This window comes from Ovis canadensis, chromosome 21 (genome assembly GCF_042477335.2).
Source record: "Ovis canadensis isolate MfBH-ARS-UI-01 breed Bighorn chromosome 21, ARS-UI_OviCan_v2, whole genome shotgun sequence".
Classification (NCBI taxonomy): domain Eukaryota; kingdom Metazoa; phylum Chordata; class Mammalia; order Artiodactyla; family Bovidae; genus Ovis; species Ovis canadensis.
The window spans coordinates 66,467,014-66,486,538 of record NC_091265.1 but is presented as its reverse complement, the minus strand read 5'-3'; the positions used below and the strand labels follow the sequence as shown (position 1 = coordinate 66,486,538).

General features: G+C 50.3%; 1 long non-coding RNA gene across 1 annotated transcript; it reads left to right on the top strand.

Moving 5' to 3' along the window:
* Positions 1–675: 675 nt before the first annotated feature.
* LOC138426860 (uncharacterized) lies at positions 676–4,915 on the top strand. The gene is made up of 2 exons (XR_011251808.1): positions 676–1,261; positions 1,801–4,915. It is a non-coding gene; the product is annotated as an uncharacterized lncRNA (long non-coding RNA).
* Positions 4,916–19,525: the final 14,610 nt, after the last annotated feature.

Below are 19,525 nucleotides of genomic sequence, written 5' to 3'. Positions count from 1 at the left end.
TTTGAAATAGCTCAATTGGAATTCCATCACCTCCACTAGCTTTGTTCGTAGTGATGCTTTCTAAGGCCCACTTGACTTCACATTCCAGGATATCTGGATCTCAGTGAGCTTTACTGAGGTGTAATTCACCTGTTCAGTGGCTTCAAAGTGGTGCATCCATCACCACGATCAATTTAATTTTTTTTTTCATCTTTCGTTTTTAAAGAGCCTCAGAGCCAGCATGAGGTGCTTGAGAGCTATGGATTCATTTTTGGCTGTGCAGCATGTGGGACCTTGGTTCCCAGATCAGGGAAGGAACCCACACCTCCTGAATCGCAGGTGTGGAGTCTCAATCACTGGACCACCGGGGAAGTTCCCGCCACTCTCGGTTTTGGAGCGCACCCCTCCCCTCCAGAGAAGCCCTGCAGCCTCAGCAGTTGTCCCCCCACCCCCGGCCCCAGCCCCTCTTGTGGATTTGTCTGTTCTGGAGATTTCATACAAATGGAGCCATGCGGTTTGTGGTCTTCTGTCTTTCCTCGCTGAGCAGCATGTTCTCAAGGCTCCTCCACACGACAGCCTGCGTCAGAATCCCCTTCCCTTTAAGGATGAATAATATTACATTAAGGATTAAGGACATTGCATAGGATGAGTCACATTCCGCAGTGACTCAGCAGTAAAGAATCCGCCTGCCATGCCGGAGATGCAGGAGATGAGGGTTTGAACACTGGGTCAGGAAGAGCCCCTGGAGGAGGGCATGGCAGCCCGCTCCAGTATTCTGCCTAGAGAGTCCCATGGACAGAGGAGCCTGACGGGCTGAAGTCCATGGGGTCGCAAAGAGCCAGACACGACTGACGTGACTGAGCAGAGCCCAGCATTACACACAGAGCGCCGACTGCTGTCTGTCGGTCCAGTGGCGGATGCCTGGCTTGTCTCCACTCTTGGCTGTGGTGAACGAAGCTGCTGTGAGCACGGGCGTGCAGGTTCCCCTCTGAGACCAGCTCTCATCTCTGCTTCGTCCTCCTTTTGGCCAAACAGCAGTCCGCTGTGTGGATACAGCTTCTTGCTCCGGACCCGTCCCTCGCTGGGCGTTCATTCGGGCTGTTTCCGCTCGTTGCTGCTGTGACCGCGGCAAGCTTTACGCGGGCGGGTTTTCATTGCTCTCCGGCATTCGCACGTGTGGTTTTTTCCCCACGCCCCCCAGCGGTTCTCCGACACCAGCTGGGCGTCCCACACACTCGATCCGGTTCCAGCACTGGCTTCCTGGCCAGCGCCAGCCCCTCAGGTAACAGGCTCAGACCCCCGGGACGGTCCCTGCCTGCACCTTAAAACGCCAGTCATGGGTCCAGGTTGTCGCCTGTGCCTCTGACAGACTGGGTGTAGGTTGCAGGTCCTAAGACTTGCTTCCTCTTTGGGTTTGATTAGTTTCCCAGAGTGGCGCTCAGAACTCAGAGAAACGGCTTCCTTGCTAGGTGACCAGTTTATCATACAAGGATGTAATTTGGGTGGGAGGGTGCTCGGGGCAGGGTGTGGAGAAGGGGAGAGCTCCTGGCGGCTCCAGGAGCGCAGCGGCCAGCACCGGTCCTTATCCGTGTTCCGGAGGCTTCGTTACCTGATCGATTAGCTCACTGGCCACCGGTGATTGACCTGGACTGTCTGGGGGGATGGGAGTGGCAACCCTCTAACCATGTAACTGTTCCCCTAGTGACCAGCATTTTGTCAAGGGCAGTTACAGATCTTAAAACTCTTCTCTACAAATAATGAAAGGTTTAGCTGGGACTTCCCTGGTGAGCCAGTGGCTAAGACTCTGCTCTTCCGTTGCAGGGCTCCAGGCTGGATCCCCGGTCAGAGACCTAGATCCCGCATGCTGAGGCTAAGACCCAGCACAGCCAAAAGATAATGAAAAATTAAAAAAGGAGGAGTCAAGGGTCAGGAATGCAGGAATATTTTAAAAAAAAGACTTTAGCTCTCTGAGTGCCAGGCTTAACTTACTCCAACTGTTGTTTATAAACTAGTGAGTTTTGTAGTGTACATGATTCATGAAGCAAGTTTAGAAATGAAAACTGTGAGATCTCTGTCTTCGTCTGCCTGGGTGACTGTGTGTTTTGTCTATCAATGTACTCATCGATACGGTATGTTTCTGCCACTGGACGGTATTGCCAACGTTAACTTGTAAGAGAGCTCTATATAACTGGCTTAAAGAAAACTACATGCTTATATAAGTGTTCAGAAATAGAATAGAAACGAACCCATATGTATTTCAGGCTCATGTGATCTGGGAGATTTTCAACATTAAATTAATATCTGATATTAAAACTAGTTTGTTGGCTTAATTAATACAGACATTTCTTCAGAGTCATCAACAGTAAGTATACTTACTTTTATTGTACCTAGGTTTACTAACATCAAAAAATTCATGTTATCTTTGTTATAAAATTTGTCAAAAAATAATTGACATAGTATTTTCATAAGTGAATTAAATGTAAGTTGTTAGGTGAATTCTTTAAGAATAATTATGTTTTATGATACTTAAAAATAGTTTCTCCAAACTTTTTGGTAACTGGAAACTTCGGAGTTTTGTTAAATGATGGAAATTTATTAAATATCTAGATCATTCCCAAATAAAATAAGATGCTGAAACATTAATGACTGCATATGGAAATGAAAGCGAAAGTCGCTCAGTCGCGTCTGACTCTTTGCAATCACGTGGACTGTCAGTGGGATTCTCCAGGCCAGAATATTGGAGTGGGGAGCCTTTCCCTTCTCCAGGGGATCTTCCCAACCCAAGGACTGAACCCAGATCTCCCGCGTTGCAGGCAGACTCTTTACCAGCTGAGCCCCCAGGGAAGCCCAGTTACGGGAGTACAATTACTGTATGTAGACTTCCTTTCACAGAGAAACTGAAGGTGTTCAGGACTACTATTAGCAGAGAAACCTGATACTACCCTGAGTGATTATCTGTGAGAAAGTACATGTTTCTAGAAATTATAAAAAATGCTAATAAGTTTGTCAGTCTGCAGAATGCAAATGTAAACGACAGTCCATAATTTCTTACTCCTTACCAGAAACAAAAGTTTTTAAGGGTTAAAATTCTAATTAATATATATAATTAAAACTGCTAAAATTAATAAGGAAAATGTCTTCATATGCAAGGTTTCGTTAAGGGGAAAGAAAGTGAGTTTTGTGTTAAAGCTGGTGATCTCTAAACGGGAAAGAAAACAAGGGACAGACAGTGTGGGCACAGGAAGCTGTAGAAGGTTTGTAGCAAAAAAAAAAAAAAAAAACAACAACAACAGGAAAAGGAGTCTTTAGAAAGGAGCTTTATGTGTGGCCAGAACTGGCTGAGCTCAGAATGAATTCAGTACTTCTAAGTCAGTCATTTTTAACATCAAGAAAAACAAAATTAAACTTTCTCTGCCGAAAGGAAAAGTTTCCGTAGCTTGTTGGTCTGACCCTTTTCTTTGATGGAAGCTCTCTACACTGTCTACTCCTTGCCGGCCGCACTGGGCCCTCTCCCCTGCAGGGCTTCTCTCTGCCTGCCGTGAGCTGGGGCAGCTCTTCGCTGCCGTGTGGGGGCTTCTCTTCATGGGGGCTACCCTGGTGGCCAAGCGGTGTCTCGGGCTTTCAGGCTTCAGTAGATGCGGCAGATTATTGGACTGATCTTTAATGAGAAATTGTCAACAGAGATTTTCTTCATAATTTTATAACTTTCTTTATGAACTTTATAATGTAAAGTTTTTTTAACCTTCTTTCTAATGTACTATGTTTTCAAAAACAAAGATTTTATATTGTGTAACTAAGGATTTTTACAACATATATAACCTTTTGCCTATTTGGCTATGAAGTCTTTGTTACTTTGGTTAAATGAATAACTAAGTATTGCTTCACAGTGACCTATGACCCTATTTGACCAAGTGTTAATTTTTAAAAAAAACTTCTGTGTTTTTTTTTTTTTGCAAACTCAAATTCTAAATGATTTTTTTTATTTAGAACTAACTTTGAATCATGAGATGTTTCATGAAAGTCGCTCAGTCATGTCTGACTCTTGGCGATCCCAAGGACTGTAGTCCCCCTGGCTCGTCTGTCCATGGGATTCTCCAGGCAAGAACACTGGAGTGGGTTGCCATACCCTTGTCCAGGGGATCTACCCAACCCAGGGATCGAACCCAGGGTCTCCCACACGATTCTTTACTCTCTGAGCCACCAGGGTAACTCCGAGATGTTTCTTTGGGCTCCCAAAATATCTCAAAGATTTGTTCTCTCTTCTAACAAAAAAGATGTTAAACTAAGAAGGCTTAATTGATATACTAAATTACATGAGCAGCATTGTCAAGTAAGAAGTAATGCTAAAGCCTTCTTTATGCTGTGTCTGTATAGGTATAAAATGTGGTTTCTGAAACTGAAATTTCTGGGAACCTGATATATCCTGGTATACTGTCATCAGGCATAATTCCAGTTATTATCTTAAAATGTTGTAATGTCCCAGAAATAAACTGCTTTCCTTGTCAATGCACTGTGATTAGGTCACGATGCTTAATCTTTAACCAGTGAGTTAAGTTTTTTGTCATTTGTACACGTGGTTTTACTCTAATCTTTAGAGATACGTTTCCTCTTCAGAGAAGTTCGTGGAAAGGGCTCTGATGCTTCTCCAGAGGACACGGTTCTGATAAACTTCTGCATCATACCATTCAATCGGGTGAGAATTTACAGAAGAAACTGATGGCTCCATAAAACTGCTAACGGAAGATCAAGAGCAATAATTAATTCCCTGGGGACTCCCACTGTAGGCCGGTGGTCGGGACTTTGCCTTCCAACGCAGGGGGTGCAGGCTTAGCCTCTGGTCAGGGAACTAGGACCTCACATGCCACGCGGCGAAAACGAAAACCAAAGCATAAGACAGAAGTAATGTAACAAATTCAATAAAGTTTAAAAAAAATAATTCCACGGAAATGATTCAGTTCAGTTCAGTTCAGTCACTGGGTCATGTCCGACTCTTTGCGACCCCATGAATCGCAGCACGCCAGGCCACCCTGTCCATTACCATCTCCCGGAGTTCACTCAGACTCACATCAATCGAGTCGGTGATGCCATCCATCCATCTCATCCTCTGTCGTCCCCTTCTCCTCCTGCCCCCAATCCCTCCCAGCATGAGAGTCTTTTCCAATGAGTCAACTCTTCACATCAGGTGGCCAAAGTATTGGAGTTTCAGCTTCAGCATCAGTCCTTCCAATGAACACCCAGGACTGATCTCCTTTAGAATGGACTGGTTGGCTCTCCTTGCAGTCCAAGGGACTCTCAAGAGTCTTCTGCAACACCATAGTTCAAACGCATCAATTCTTCGGCGCTCAGCCTTCTTCACAGTCCAACTCTCACATCCATACATGACCACAGGAAAAACCATAGCCTTGACTAGACGGACCTCTGTTGGCAAAGTAATATCTCTGCTTTTTAATATGCTGTCTAGGTTGGTCATAACTTTCCTTCCAAGGAGTAAGTGTCTTTTAATTTCATGGCTGCAGTCACCATCTGCAGTGATTTTGGAGCCCCAAAAAATAAAGTCTGACACTCTTTCTACTGGTTCCCCATCTACTTCCCATGAAGTGATGGGACCAGACGCCATGATCTTTGTTTTCTGAATGTTGAGCTTTAAGCCAACTTTTTCACTCTCCTCTTTCATTTTCATCAAGAGGCTTTTGAGTTCCTCTTCACTTTCTGCCATAAGGGTGGTGTCATCTGCTTATCTGAGGTTATTGATATTTCTCCCGGCAATCTTGATTCCAGGTTGTGCTTCTTCCAGCCCAGCGTTTCTCATGATGTACTCTGCATGTAAGTTAAATAAGCAGGGTGACAATATACAGCCTTGACGTACTCCTTTTCCTATTTGGAACCAGTCTGTTGTTCCACGTCCAGTTCTAACTGTTGCTTCCTCATCTGCATACAGGTTTCTCAAGAGGCAGGTCAGGTGGTCTGGTATTCCCATCTCTTTCAGAATTTTCCACAGTTTATTGAGATCCACACATCTGATTACGGAACTGATTACTCAGCGATTAAGAAGAATGGAATCATGCCCTAGGCAGCGACGGGGGTGGACCTGGAGGTGGTCACAGTGAGTGAAGCGAGTCAGACAGAGAGGGAGGAACATCACACCACAGCCAGTATATGTGGCATCTAGAAAGAGATGCTGCAAGTGAGCCTATTTACAACACAGAAAGGGACGCGCAGACTTGGAGAACAAGCTCGTGGTTTCCGATGGGAAGGACTGGGAGGGAAGGGTGGGGCGAACGGACAGCTGGGAAGTTCGGGATGGACACGCACACAGGCTGTATTTAAGATGTGTGGCCAACAAGGACCTCCTGCATAACACGGCAGAACTCTGCTCAGTGTTGTGCGGCAGCCTGGATGGGAGGGGAGGTCGGGGGAGAATGGGTGTGCGTGTACGTATGGCCGAGGCCCTTAACTGTCCACCTGAAACTACCACAGTGTTGTTAATCAGCTTTATTGTACAGAATTATACGTTTTTTAAAAATGATCAGAGGAGAGAAGGGAAGGGCAGAGGCAGGATAAAGGTAGGGATTTAAGAGGTGTAAACTGCTATGTATAAAATAAATAGGCTGCAAGCCCTACAAGGCTAAATTGTACAGCTCAGAGAAATATAGCCATTATTTTATAGTGAGTTTAAATGAAATATAATCTGTAAACATTTTGAACCACTTTATTGTTTACCTGAAACTCGTATAATACTATAAATCAACTATACTTCAGTTTAAAAATATAAAAATTTAAAAAAAAATCAAATAGTAAAAAAAAAAAAAAATAGATGAGCCAGAATTCCAAATTCATTTCTATTCTATTTTTTTATTTGTGAGACTGAATATCTTTATGCCCTATAATGAAAAAAAATATGCTTTAGTTTTTTTTTTTTTTAATTCATTCCATGGAACTGAATGGACTAATTTGGAGGATTACCATTTTTATGACTTTTTGCTTTAAACATTGCAGGTTCTTTTCTGTTTTGCTTTTCCAGATTTGAGAAAACCTTTCCTCTCAAGCTATCTATAACTTGCAACAGTTAGATAAAGTAAACCTTTGGAGACAAAGATTAAATAGCTATCTTTTCTCCCTACCTGCTCCTTCCAGAAGCTGGAAACTCTGAGTGAATGTTATTTTCAGTATCGTTTCAATACAACTCTGTTCTCCTTATAACAGCACACGTTAAAAACATCTGTTCTTTTACCAAGGCTTTGACTGGAACGTCCTATTTGAGCGGGACGTGCCCGGCCTCAGGCCAGAGGGCTTCAGTGTCAGTCGCTCACTTGTGTCTGGCTCTTTGTGATCCCACAGAGTGAGCCTGTCAGGCTCCCCTGTCCATGGGATTCTCCGGGCAAGAAGACTGGCGTGGGCAGTCATTCCCTGCTCCAGGGGATCCTCTTGGCCCAGGGATTGAATCTGAAGCTGTTGCGTTGCAGGCAGACTCTTTACCATCTGAGCCCCCAGGAAGTCTCCTTGAGGAACTAGGATCAACTCTGTGGAGCCAATAAGCCACCTGGGATCTCGCTTACAGGGTCCCAAGCAGCCTAAATGTGTATGCAAGGAAAGCCACTTCCTGGTAGGTACGGAAATCTCAAGATATTTGGGGGACCTGAAGAAGAGAGGGATTTAACCAGATCTGAAGGTATTTCGGGCGAAATCTGATGCCAAGTTCCTGCTTGGTTTTCCTGGCCTCAAGAGACCTTTAAAATTTCATTCTGAGATTCTTTATGAAAAGTTCCAGCAAAACCATTTAAAAGATAATAAAAACGTGATCAATTGCTATTCTTGTTCCACTTATGTAAATAATTATATTGAGTTAATTGAAACCTGACCAAATTAATCTTAATCTGGCTATCTTTGGTGAAAATGAAGGTGATTTTAGCAAAGTTGCGCTCCAGTAATATATTTTGTGGATATCAGGTTCTAGTGTCGTTAAAAGTATCTTTGAGATTTTGGTATTTACCTGTAATCTAGACTAGATCCTGAATTCCAGTTTCCGCTAATATCTGGCTGTGACTCTCGAAACTAATGGTCCGTTTTCCTTGCATCTTTTTGACTTGGAATCGTTGGGAACTAAAAACGCCCTTTTCCCAAAGTTATGTAAGCTAACATTGGACAACTTGCTATAAACGTCAGAGAAACCACCGTAACAACTCATGTATAGACGATCTTTGTGTCTGTTGTTGTATGAGCTACTCAGGACGTTTACCTAAACCCTTGATGAAATAATCAGAGACATTTCACACTGCGAAGGACGCTCAGACCCTGACACTGAGACATCTTCAGCTGACTCCCTCTGGACTTGATGCCTGATTGTGACTTGGATTGCGACTGCTGCCCTCACAGGAGTGGTGATTGTGTGACGTCGGGATGACTGGCCAGTCCTGTGAAAGCCCTCCCGATGGAGATCCACAGACTTCTCCTATACTGAACACTGCCTAAGACTCACTTTTCAGAGGACTTCTTGCTCAAATGTGGCCAAAATCTCTCTGAAAGCGAACCTGGCGCTCAACCATCTCTCTCTCTGTGGGATACGACTCTCTGGGAGTGAGCCTTCCAGGAACCACATGAGTTGGTACCAATGCCGAATAACCAAAGAGCTGATCATCAATGCTTTCTAAGTCTTCCCAGGTGGTGCTAGTGGTAGAGAACCCACCTGCCAATGAAAGAGATGTAAGAAATGTGGGTTCAGTCACTGGGTCGGGAAGATCCCCTGGAGACGGAAATGGCAATCCACTCCAGTATTCTTGCCTGGAGAATCCCATGGATAGAGGAGCCTGGCGGGCTACAGTCCACAGGGTTGCAAAGAGCTAGACACAGCTGAAGTGACTTAGCACATTTTCTAAAGAAAAATTTGGGTCAAAAGGGGGAAACGTGAAAGCGAATCAAGCTAGAGTCAGAACTGCTGAGAGAGCTCTCCAGAATGGAGCCTGAGAACTGGGGATACACTGACGAAGTATGACTTATGTGCATGGCGGCCTGGGGGGAAGCTGACATTGTGACCTGTTGATGCCATCCAGAATATCTGCCAAAACTCCAGGATGCTTATCGGATCCCTACCCTAAAATAACCTGTGATTCCTTAAGAACGAAACTTCTCTAGCTTACATCAGCATCAATCCAGCTCTCACCGGACAACTCTTACAGTCTCATGGTTTTGTCCCTATAAGCCCCTGATTTTCTCTTACATGTTGTTGCCGTTCAGTTGCGAAGTTATGTCCACTCTTTGTGACCCCATGAACTGCAGCACGCCAGGCTTCTCTCGTCTAGAGTTTGCTCAAACGTATGTCTATTGAGCTGGTGATGCCATCCAACCATCCCATCCTCTGTTGCCCCCTTCTCCTCCTGCCCTCAATCTTTCCCAGCATTAAGGTATTTTCCAATGAGTTGGCTCTCCACATTAGGTGGAACTTCAGCATCAGTCCTTCCAGTAAATATTCAGAGTGATTTCCTTTAGGATTGACTGGCTTGGTCGCCTTGCTCTCCAAGGGACTCTCAAGAGTCTTCTCTAGCACCACAGTTTGAAAGCATCAATTCTTCAGCTCTTACTTGGAACATCTCTTGAGGTTACTAGAATCTGTGCCTCCCAAATCCTTAAAACCCCAAATGAAGTCTACTTTCTTATTTGCAGCCTCCTGGAAATTTTTTTTTGTCTGACAATGGTACCTCTGGTTAACATTTTGAACAACTGCCGCACTGATTTCCAAGATGAATGCATCTCACATCTCCCTAAGCAGCATAGGCGGGCTCTGGCCGCTCCACCTCCTCACCAACACTTGCTATTTTCCTTCTTAAAAAGTGCAGCTGTCCTTGTGGTACAAAGCGGTCTCTCACTGTAGCTTGATTTGCATTTCCTTGATGACGACTGGTGTTGGGCATCTTTCCATGGGCTTATCTACTGGCCGTCGCATATCCTCTCTGGAGAAGTGTCTCTTCAGATCCTCTGCCATTTTTGTTACTGTTTTAGTCGCTAAGTCGTGTCTACTCTTTTTTGGGACCACATGGACTGCAGCCTGCCACGCTCCTCTGTTCATAGGATTTCCCAGGTAAGAATTCTGGAATGGGTTGCTGTTTCCGTCTACAGGGGATCTTCCCTACCCCGGGACTGAATCAAAGCCTCCTGCATTGGCAAGTGGATTCTTTTGTTTCTTTGTTTGTTTGTTTCAGTCTCCAAATACTTTTTATTGGAAAGCCATGCATTGCCTTCATTTATTGTATTTCAAATCACTGTACATTTACTTTTATGAAAACACTGCTTCCATTTTCTAGTACAAGAAAATTGTTTCAGGCATGTAGAGAAATATGCAACTTAAATAGTGAAAAAGTGCACCATAATTACGACTGCATTGCAGTCGTTTCTGCATTTTCCGTGTTTCTTAAATAACTATCTTGTCTGATAACACACAATATAAAGAGCATTTGTGAAAAACAGACATTTACATATACGTCTAAAGTCCTATTGAAAATATCCTGTTGGCATCAGATAACCAATCACAGGCGCAGCTGCAGCCACAGGACATGCGTCCGTCTATCGGTTCACGCCATCAGCGAGCGGACTCTGCCGCTGAGCCACCCACTAAACTGGGCTATGTGTCTTCATTGTTGCGTTGTAAAAGCTCTTTATCTCTTCCGCCTCTATATGCTCTAGGTACAAGCATATAAAGAGAAATGATTTGCAACAATTTTCTCCAACTCAGTGGGTTGTCTCTTCACTTCTTGACGGTGTCCTTTTCGTGTTTTAAATTTTTTTTTTTAATTTGGCTGCACCCATGGGTCTTAGCTGCGTCATGCAGGATCTTTAGTTGTGACGTGTGGGTTTTAGTTCCCTGGCTAGGGATTGAACTCAGGCCTCCTGCATGGGGAGTGAGGAGTCTTAGCCCCTGGACCCCCAGGGATGTCTGACATTGCAATCGTGACGAAGTCTAATTGATGTGGGTCTCCTTCCGCTTGCGCTTCTGGTGTCATGCATAAGACGCCACTGCCTGATCCAGTATTTTGACGATTTACTCCCAGGTTTTCTTCCAAGGGTTTTCCAGTTTAAGCTCCTGTGTCAAGGTCTTTGATCCACTTCGAGCTCATTTTTCCATGTGCTGTGCGGTATCTGTCCTGACCCCTGATTCCTGCTCACAAGTCCCTCCCCACCACCTGTGACCTGGAAAACGCCTGTGTTTACATCAAGACCCTGCCGTGCGTCTCTTCTCGTGTTAAGGCAAGGCTGTCTCCACACGCCTGGGCAGCTGGCACTGCTCCCTGGGATGGGGGCTCACAGCCAGTCCTGCTCTGAAGCTGCTCATCTCTGAGTCAACGCTTGGGTGCACAGGAGCTGTCGCTGAAGGGGCGCTGATAAGCAGCCAGCACCGACGGCAGCGCCCGCCAGCCGGACTCTATGGCGGGGACTTTGCACACGCCGCCCCACTCTGCCCAGGGGCCACACAGATGGGCTCACACAACACAAATGGGGAGAAGGGCTCAGGGGGCAGGAGCACTTTCCCGGAGCTCACACACGCAGCGAGTGACGGACAGCTGGCCAGATGAGCGAGTGTGCAAGGAGATGGTTCCACCTGGAGACACTGAACTGGAGCCAAATCTCTCTCTTCAAGCCCCCAAGACGCTCTCACAGGTGTGCTCTGAGAAACACAAAGACCAGATTCCCAGCGTAGGGAATGTTGACAGATAAAACAGCTACCCTGGAGAGTGACCTCCGGATCCCTACAACTAGAGGCTCTTGCAAGACACTGTTAATTTTCCAAGTGTTTAATTCAGAGATGTTTGGAGGGGAAGTTTCAAACAACACCATGTCTGGGGACAAACTCCTCTGTAGCAAAGCTGGGTCTTTGCTTTTCACACGTGTCCTGATACACCAAGATGGAGCCAGCCTTCTGCCAGTTTTCTCCAGGGGGCCCTCCCCTGCCTGGCTGTAGGTGAACAGGTGCAATGAGGGGGGCAGTCTTGTGGGTGCTGGCCTCCCTCCCTCCTGCCCGCTCCCTGTGCCCCCCGGCTTTAGCCCTGCAAGACTGCTGGGGGCCAGTGCTGTGTCAAAGCCCCTGCACCATCCTACCACCCCCAATCTCCTGCCCAGCTCACCCCAGCACCCCCAGCCCGCACTGCACTCCCCCTCCAGCCCCACCCGCAACCCCACTCCACCCCAGCTCCAGGCACCTCACCTCACCTCTTCCTACCTGAACCTAGCTCATCCCACCCCCACCCTACCCCACCCACACTCCACTCCACCCCGGCTGCAGCCCCACCTCCCTTCCCCTCTCCCTATCTATCCCAGCACCCCCCACTCCCCGCTGCCCCATCCCATTCCTTCCCCTTTGGCCCACTCTGGACCCAGCTCAGAAACACGCCCTTCCGTGACTCCGTGCTGCCCACGTGCAGAGTGCGGCACGGCTTCCGCAGCATCGAGTGCGCAGGGGAGGAGCAACCGCTGATGGGCAGGAGCTCAGAAGGCGCTGTCACCACGGCGCTCCTTAAATGTGACCGTATATAAACTTACAGTCAACCTGCAGTAAAGCCAGAACCCACCGCTTCCTAGCGACCTGCCGGCCTATGCTCCTCCTCCGCCCGCCGGGAGGGACAGACCTGCCTGGGGTGCAGGGGTGGCCACACCTCCGCCGGCTGGCACTGGGACCCCGCGTGGAGGCCTTAGCTGGGAAACTGGCAAGGCCCACCTCAGGCTTAAGCCGTTTCTACTGGTGGCACCCCGTCAGAGGCGATTTTGTTGTTCAGTTGCTCAGTCGTGTCTGACTCTTTGTGACCCCATGGACTGCAGCACACCAGGCTTCCCTATCCTTCACCATCTCCTGGAGTTTGCTCAAACTCATGTCCATTGAGTTGGTGATGTCAGCCAGCCAGCTCATCCTCTGTCGTCCCCTTCTCAGCGTCCTCAATCCTTTCCAGCATCAGGGTCTTTTCCAATGAATCAGTTCTTTGCATCAGGTGGCCAAAGTATTGGAGCTTCAGCTTCAGCATCAGTCCTTCCAATGAATATTCAGGACTGATTTCCTTTAGGATTGACTGGTTGGACCTCCTTGCAGTCCAAGGGATGGACTCTCAAGAGTCTTCTCCAACAGCACAGTTTAAAAGCATCAGTTCTTCAGCACTCAGCTTTCTTTATAGTCCAACTCTCACATCCGTACATGACTGTTGGGAAAACCATAGCTTTGACCAGACGGACCTTTGTCAGGGAAGGCATGTCTCTGCTTTTTACTACGCTGTCTGGGTTTATCACAGCTTTTCTTCCAGAGGCAGTAGAGTGTTTATAATGCAGATCAAACCCAAACATGCGCTGTGAGGCGTCCTCACACTGAGTACTCTTCCAGAAGGTGAGTTCCTCCAGCAGAGGCTGGCCGCGTGGAGGCCGTCAAGGCAGGCCAGGGTTCGGCTCAGTGACACCCTGCCCCTCTGGGCGAGCCCTGCTGGACGGCCTGCGCCAGTGCAGGCTCCACGTCGGGTGGTCCACTAGGACCGTCTGTCTCAGGCTCACCAAGCCAGCCCCTGGCAGGCACCTCTGCACGCCAGGCCCGGCCCCCAGCCCGGGGGCACTGGCGGTGGCAGCGCAGACGCTGCGGGCGCGGCGGCTCTGTTCCCCTGTGGTGTGTGCGGCGCCTTCCTCTCTCCCTGTCGCCCAGTCTCGGTCCGGGTCTGTGCCCCCTGCGCGGGGGCCTGTGCTGACGGAGCCCCGCCTTCGGGGCCCCTGGGCCCTGACCTCTCCGGTTGTCGTCCCCCGCTCTTCTTTCCTCCCGGGAAGGCTTCCTTCTGTCCCTGTCGGCAGGCTCCCCTTCCCCACAGGCGTGGTTTTTATTCCACTTCATCGTCACTGGTTAGAGTTTGGGGGAGCAGTTCTGAAGTCCCGCGTCCTCTGCTCCCGGGCTGCGCTGCCCGCTGGCGGCCTCCTCGCAGGGTTAGGGTTAGGGTTAGGGTTAGTGCCTGCAGGGGCGGGTCAGCGGGGAGAGAAGGGGGCGTGAGGAGCGGTACAGGGCGGCCCCCCGCCCCGGCCCCGCTCTCCCCGTCTGGTCCGGACGCCCGCCTCCGTGCCCCCCACGCCAGCCCCCTTCCTCCTGCTGTCTCTCCCTCCGTCTCAGTCCCTCCGTGTCTCTGCGTCTCCCCGTCTCTCTATCTCTCCCCATCTATCTCTCCCCGTCTCTGTCTCTCCCTCCACCTCCGTCTCCCTGTCTCTCCTCGTCTCTCTGTCTCTCTCCCCTCAGGGTTCTCCCTCCTGGCTTTCCCCCTTGCTGGACTTGGTCCTCCTGTAGCCCCCAGTCGGGTGGTATTGATGTCCCCCCTCCCTGGAGCTCGCTCACCCGAGGCCGCGGGGTCCAGCCCTCCGCCACCCAGGTCCCCATCTTCCTTTGCCCTGTGCCCCTCTCTCAACCCCTGGGCCCCGTCCTCACAGTGGGCCCCAGGCTGTCGCTTGTTCTCGTGGCTGGAACTGTCCTGGCACTGGGGCCCCCTCAGTGGCCACTGGCCAACGACCCTCTGCAACCCTCGAGGCGTCTGGGCTGGCAGCAGCCAGCCATCTGGAAGGCTAGACTCTTGCCAGCTGCTCAGCCACCAACAGGAAATTGTTTTCTCTTCCGAGCATCTATGGAAACTCACGCAACACCCCCGAATGGACAGAACCGTGGCTTCTCCTCTGCCCCTGCCAGCGCGTGGGCCCTGCCTCCTGAAGCAGTCCCGGGGCGGCGTCGGGCGCCCCCAGCTCCTGGTGTCCGGGGCGCAGAGCAGCAGAAGGGGCTGAGCCCTGCCACTGGGGGGCAGCGTGATGGAGCGTGTGCACGTGTGTGTGCGGGCGTGCGTGTGTGTGGCCTGCCCACGAGTGGGTGGTGTGTCTGTGCTCACACGTGTGCACCTCTGGGTTTATGTGGGTGTTGCAAACTCAGCAGCTTCTCCTCTTGTTTCCGAGAAGGGCAGGGATGCTGGCTGACCGCGCCTGAGGAGGGTGATGGACGCCCAGCCCAGGCGCGCAGCGGAGTCCAAACACCACGACCAACAGGCGGAGTGTCTGTGCCTGGTGTCACCGCACTCTGACCTCCTAGGTCGTGTTGATAAAATGTCTCCCCGGAGGGGAGATCAACCTCCTCTGTGATCAACAGGAGGCTGATTCCAGGCATCAGCAGAAAAATATATAGTAACATATGTATTAAGATTCTGTAGATAGTCAGCAAGGACCTGCTGTGCAACACAGGGACCTTCACTCACTATCCTGCGGTTACCTATACAGAGAAAGAGTCTGAAAAAGAGCAGACACAGGCGTCTGTCCGGGAGGAGGAAATGGCAACCCACTCCAGTGTCCTTGCCTGGAAAATCTCATGGCGTCAGTCCGTGGGGTCCCAAAGGGTCAGACACGACCGAGCGGCCACGTGCATGGGTGTGTGCATACAAGGCCGCGCTTGAAGACAGCAGTGTAAATCAACTCTAATATAAATGAAAATTTAAAAAAGGCTTTAAAGGCAGCCACCAGGAGAAGAGAAATAGGGTGAAGAGCTTTCAAACTACAATCAAGACAACGGAATAAGGAAAATCCAATCAATACGACGAAAGGCTGTGGGGGAGGAGCACCGGTAAAAACCACAGTGAGCAAGAAATGGGAGGCGCGACGCCTAGACGAGCGCAGAGCCGCCACTCCCCACGGAAAAGTGCCACGGGCTTAGGTCCCTGCGAAGAGTCTTCCAGATCTGAGGGGGTTGGAGAGGGATTAGTGGGCCATCTGTGTGCTGATTATAAGAGACACGGTCAGCAGCTAAATGAGAAGAGCCTGCGGACACAAAGGGACGGAGGAGGTGAAAGCAGCGTGCAGACGGCGCGCGGCTGTGCTGTGGGACTGCGCCCGGACAAGTGTCGGCTCACGCAGAATGAGGACCGGAAGGCTTCGACCAGACAAAGAGGAAGGTTTCATGTTGACTAAAGGTACAGTCCTCCAGAAGGTGGAGCAGGTCTGAGTCGTGCAGCTGAGCACTCACCTTTTCAGGTGAGATCGACCCTCACAGTGAGAAACCAGACACTCCCACAGACGCTGGTGGAGTAGTGGGTGAGTAGGTCCCCAGGGACGGAGCCACCCGGTTGGAGGGCAGGCCGAGCGTGTGGCCAGTGAAAGCAGCGGAGACCTGGGCGAGGGGGGGAGTGCCCACGAGTCCCTTGGTGCCCAACGATGGCCCTGCTCCTCAGGACCCTTTAAAAAGACTTTTGTAAACAACCTCCTGCTTAAAGCCACCCGGAAGTGACCCGTCTGAGCTGCACAGCAGCAGGGGGCGGGCGTGGAGGGGAGGCTGCTGCAGCCGCAGAGCATAGCAGATGCGCCCGGTGGGAGGGGAGGGCTCACGGAGGGCAACGGAAGCAGAGAAAACAGGAAACCGCCAAGCAGAGGCGCCCAGGAAAACCTCAGCTGGACTTCGGGGGCAAATGAATTTTATTAAAGAGAAAGATGAAAAGTAACATAAGGACAGAAGGCAAAGGTGCGGAGAGTCAAAGCTACGGCTTTGCCGGCAGTCATGCATGGATGTGAGGGTCGGACCATAAAGAAGGCTGCTGCTGCCGCTGCTAAGGCGCTTCAGCCGTGTCCGACTCTGTGCAACCCCATAGACAGCAGCCCACCAGGCTCCCCCGTCCCTGGGATTCTCCAGGCAAGAACACTGGAGTGGGTTGCCATTTCCTTCTCCAATGCATGAAAGTGAAGAGTGAAAGCGAAGTCGCTCAGTCATGTCCGACTCTTAGAGACCCCATGGACTGCAGCCTACCAGGCTCCTCGTCCATGGGATTTTCCAGGTAAAAGTACTGGAGTGGGGTGCCATTGCCTTCTCCGAAACAAGGCTGAGCACTGAAGAATTGATGCTTTTGAACTGTGGTGTTGGAGAAGACTCTTGAGAGTCCCTTGGTAGAGTCCCTCTACCCGAGTCTCCTTGGACAGCAAGGAGATCCAACCAGTCAATCCTAAAGGAAATCAACCCTGAATATTCATTGGAAGGACTGATGCTGAAGCTGAAGCTCCAGTATTTTGGCCACCTGATGGGAAGAGGCAACTCACTGGAAAAGATCCTGATGCTGGGAAAGATTGAAGGCAGGAGGAGAAGGGGACGACAGAGGATGAGATGGTTGGATGGCATCACTGGCTCAATGGACGTGAGTTTGAGCAAGCTCCAGGGAATGGTGATGGACAGGGAAGCCTGGTGTGCTGCAGTCCATGGGATCGCAAAGAGTCAGACACAACTTAGCAAGTGAACAGCAACAAAGAGAAAGATGAGTAAAATAAAGAAAAAAACCAAAGGGACACACAAAGTCAACAGAGAGCTTCACGCACAAGTTTCTACCAGGAGCCTGAAGGTCTGGGTGAAACTGAGCAACGAGGGCATGGGAGGGGCTCGTTCATTTACCTCCAGGTGTTTGGGGGTAATGCGCCATGATCTGGGGACACACAGACCGATGGGACCCCAGTCCTCGGGGCACTGACTCTGTAAGGATACCAGAGACCAGGAGGACGTGAGGCGGTGAGGGAGACCCACAGCAGGGCGAGCTGCGGGCAGCACTTCCTCGTGGAGGTGTGGCCGAAAGAGGGACAGGGCTCCCAGCCCTCGGCCGGCAGCTGCCCACCCGCGCCAGCCTGCAGGCGTTCGCACGCTCACAGTCACGCACACACACGAACACCGGGTAGTGCATACAGACACACACAAAGGAAAAGACAGTGAAGGAAAATCCCAGGCGGCGTCACAGGAGACTGAGCTGGCAGGCCCGCCTCTACCCGAGCCACACACAGCGTCCTGCGCAAGGCAGATGCACCAGGCCCTCCCCTTCCCGGAGGCAAGCCCCTGGCCATCTGGAACTTCTTGGGCATGTCTACGTGAAAGCAGGTCGTGTTCCAAACCCGCCTACATAAAACACCACCCAGCGAGGCATCGTGCGTAGCTGGGCCCCCTGGGAAGCAGGCCTCTTCTCAGCCTGCGAGGGGCTCCCGCCCATCAGCGCAGGTGTGTCCCTACGTGAAGAGAGCTCAAAGGTGGAACTTCTCAGCGAATCCGGGGCGCCTCCTTCCCTTCATGAACCTGGAAACCTAAGCAACTGTCCTGTCTGTTTCTTAGACCTTAGCAGCATTCCGTTAAAATCTGGTATGAAACATTGACAGCAACTCTGGGGAGAATTGACACCCTGACAGTATTGAGTCTCAAGGTCCATGAATATGGCGTTTGTCTCCATTTCTAGTGAAAATCTTTAAATTCCCTCGAAGTGGCGTGATTTTCACCATAGTGGTCTTACATATCTTCTGTTAGGTCCATAGTTACCTGGTATTTCTTGACGCTTATTATAAATATCACTTTCCAAATTCTACTGTGAATAGTCTGCTGCAGGCACCTAAATAACTGATGTCTATGTGCTGATTTTTGTTTACTGTGGTAAAATATGTGTGCGATAAAACTTCCCATTGCCACTGTTTTCAGGGGCACAGCTCAGGGTCACTGAGCACAACTACATTGCTGCCCTGCTATCACCACCGTCCGCTTCCGGAACGTTCTCGCCACCCCAGATAGAAACTGTCACCCTGTGTGCAGATTTTGAAATCAGTCAATCAAGACTGAATTAGTTTGCTAGGGCCACCGTAACAGCATCCCTCACACCAGGCAGCTTAAATAACAGACGTCATCTCCAGTCCTGGAGGCTGGAACCCCAGACCCAGGTGAGGGCAGGGCTGGTCCTCCTGAGGCCTCTCTCCTGGGTGTGCAGACAGCCGTCTCCTTCCTGCATCCTCACAGGGTCATCTTCTGTGTCCTGACCTCCTCTTCTTATAAGGACACTGGTCACCCTGGCCTAGACACACCCTAGTGACCACACGCCCACTCAGCCACTTTCTAAAGGGCCCAGCTCCAAACACAGCCGCATTCTGAAGTCTGGGAGTTCGGACTCCAGCAGGAGAACCTGCGGGCACAGTTTAGCCTGTGGCGTTAGCTCTTTGGGGTTTTCTGTGTGTCCAAGCATGTTGCGTGTGAGAAGGTAATGTGATTTTCCCCTTTAATACCTCTTTCTTGCAGCAGTGGTTGGGACCCCAGCACTGAGCGCAGGCCCCAGCCTCAGAGGGACTGGCCTCCGTGACTCCCTTCCTGCGCCGGCCGCTTTCTCCTTCAATGGTCTTTCCAGCTTTCCTTCGGGTCTGCGTGGCTGCACGCGGGCTTCCTCTAGCTGCGAGCGGGGCGCTGCTGCGCGCGGGCCTCTCGTTGCAGCGGCTTCTCCCGTCGTTGCCTTCGGGCTCTAGAGCTCGGGCTCCAGCAGCTGCGGCACACTTAGGTGCCCTGAGGCACGTGACATCTTCCTGGACCAGGGCGGGAATCCGTGCGCCCGCCTTGGCAGACGGAGTCTTGTCCGCTGTGCCTCCAGGGAAGTCCAGCTAGTTACTGTTTGAATCCAGCACAGCTACGCTGGGTTTTTCAAAAGCGTCCTCAGCATCTGCTGAGGTGCTCCCAGGGTTTCCTTCTTTGACTTGTGAGCCACGCTGACGCATCCACGGGGCCTTCGCCAGGATGCACTGTGTTTTG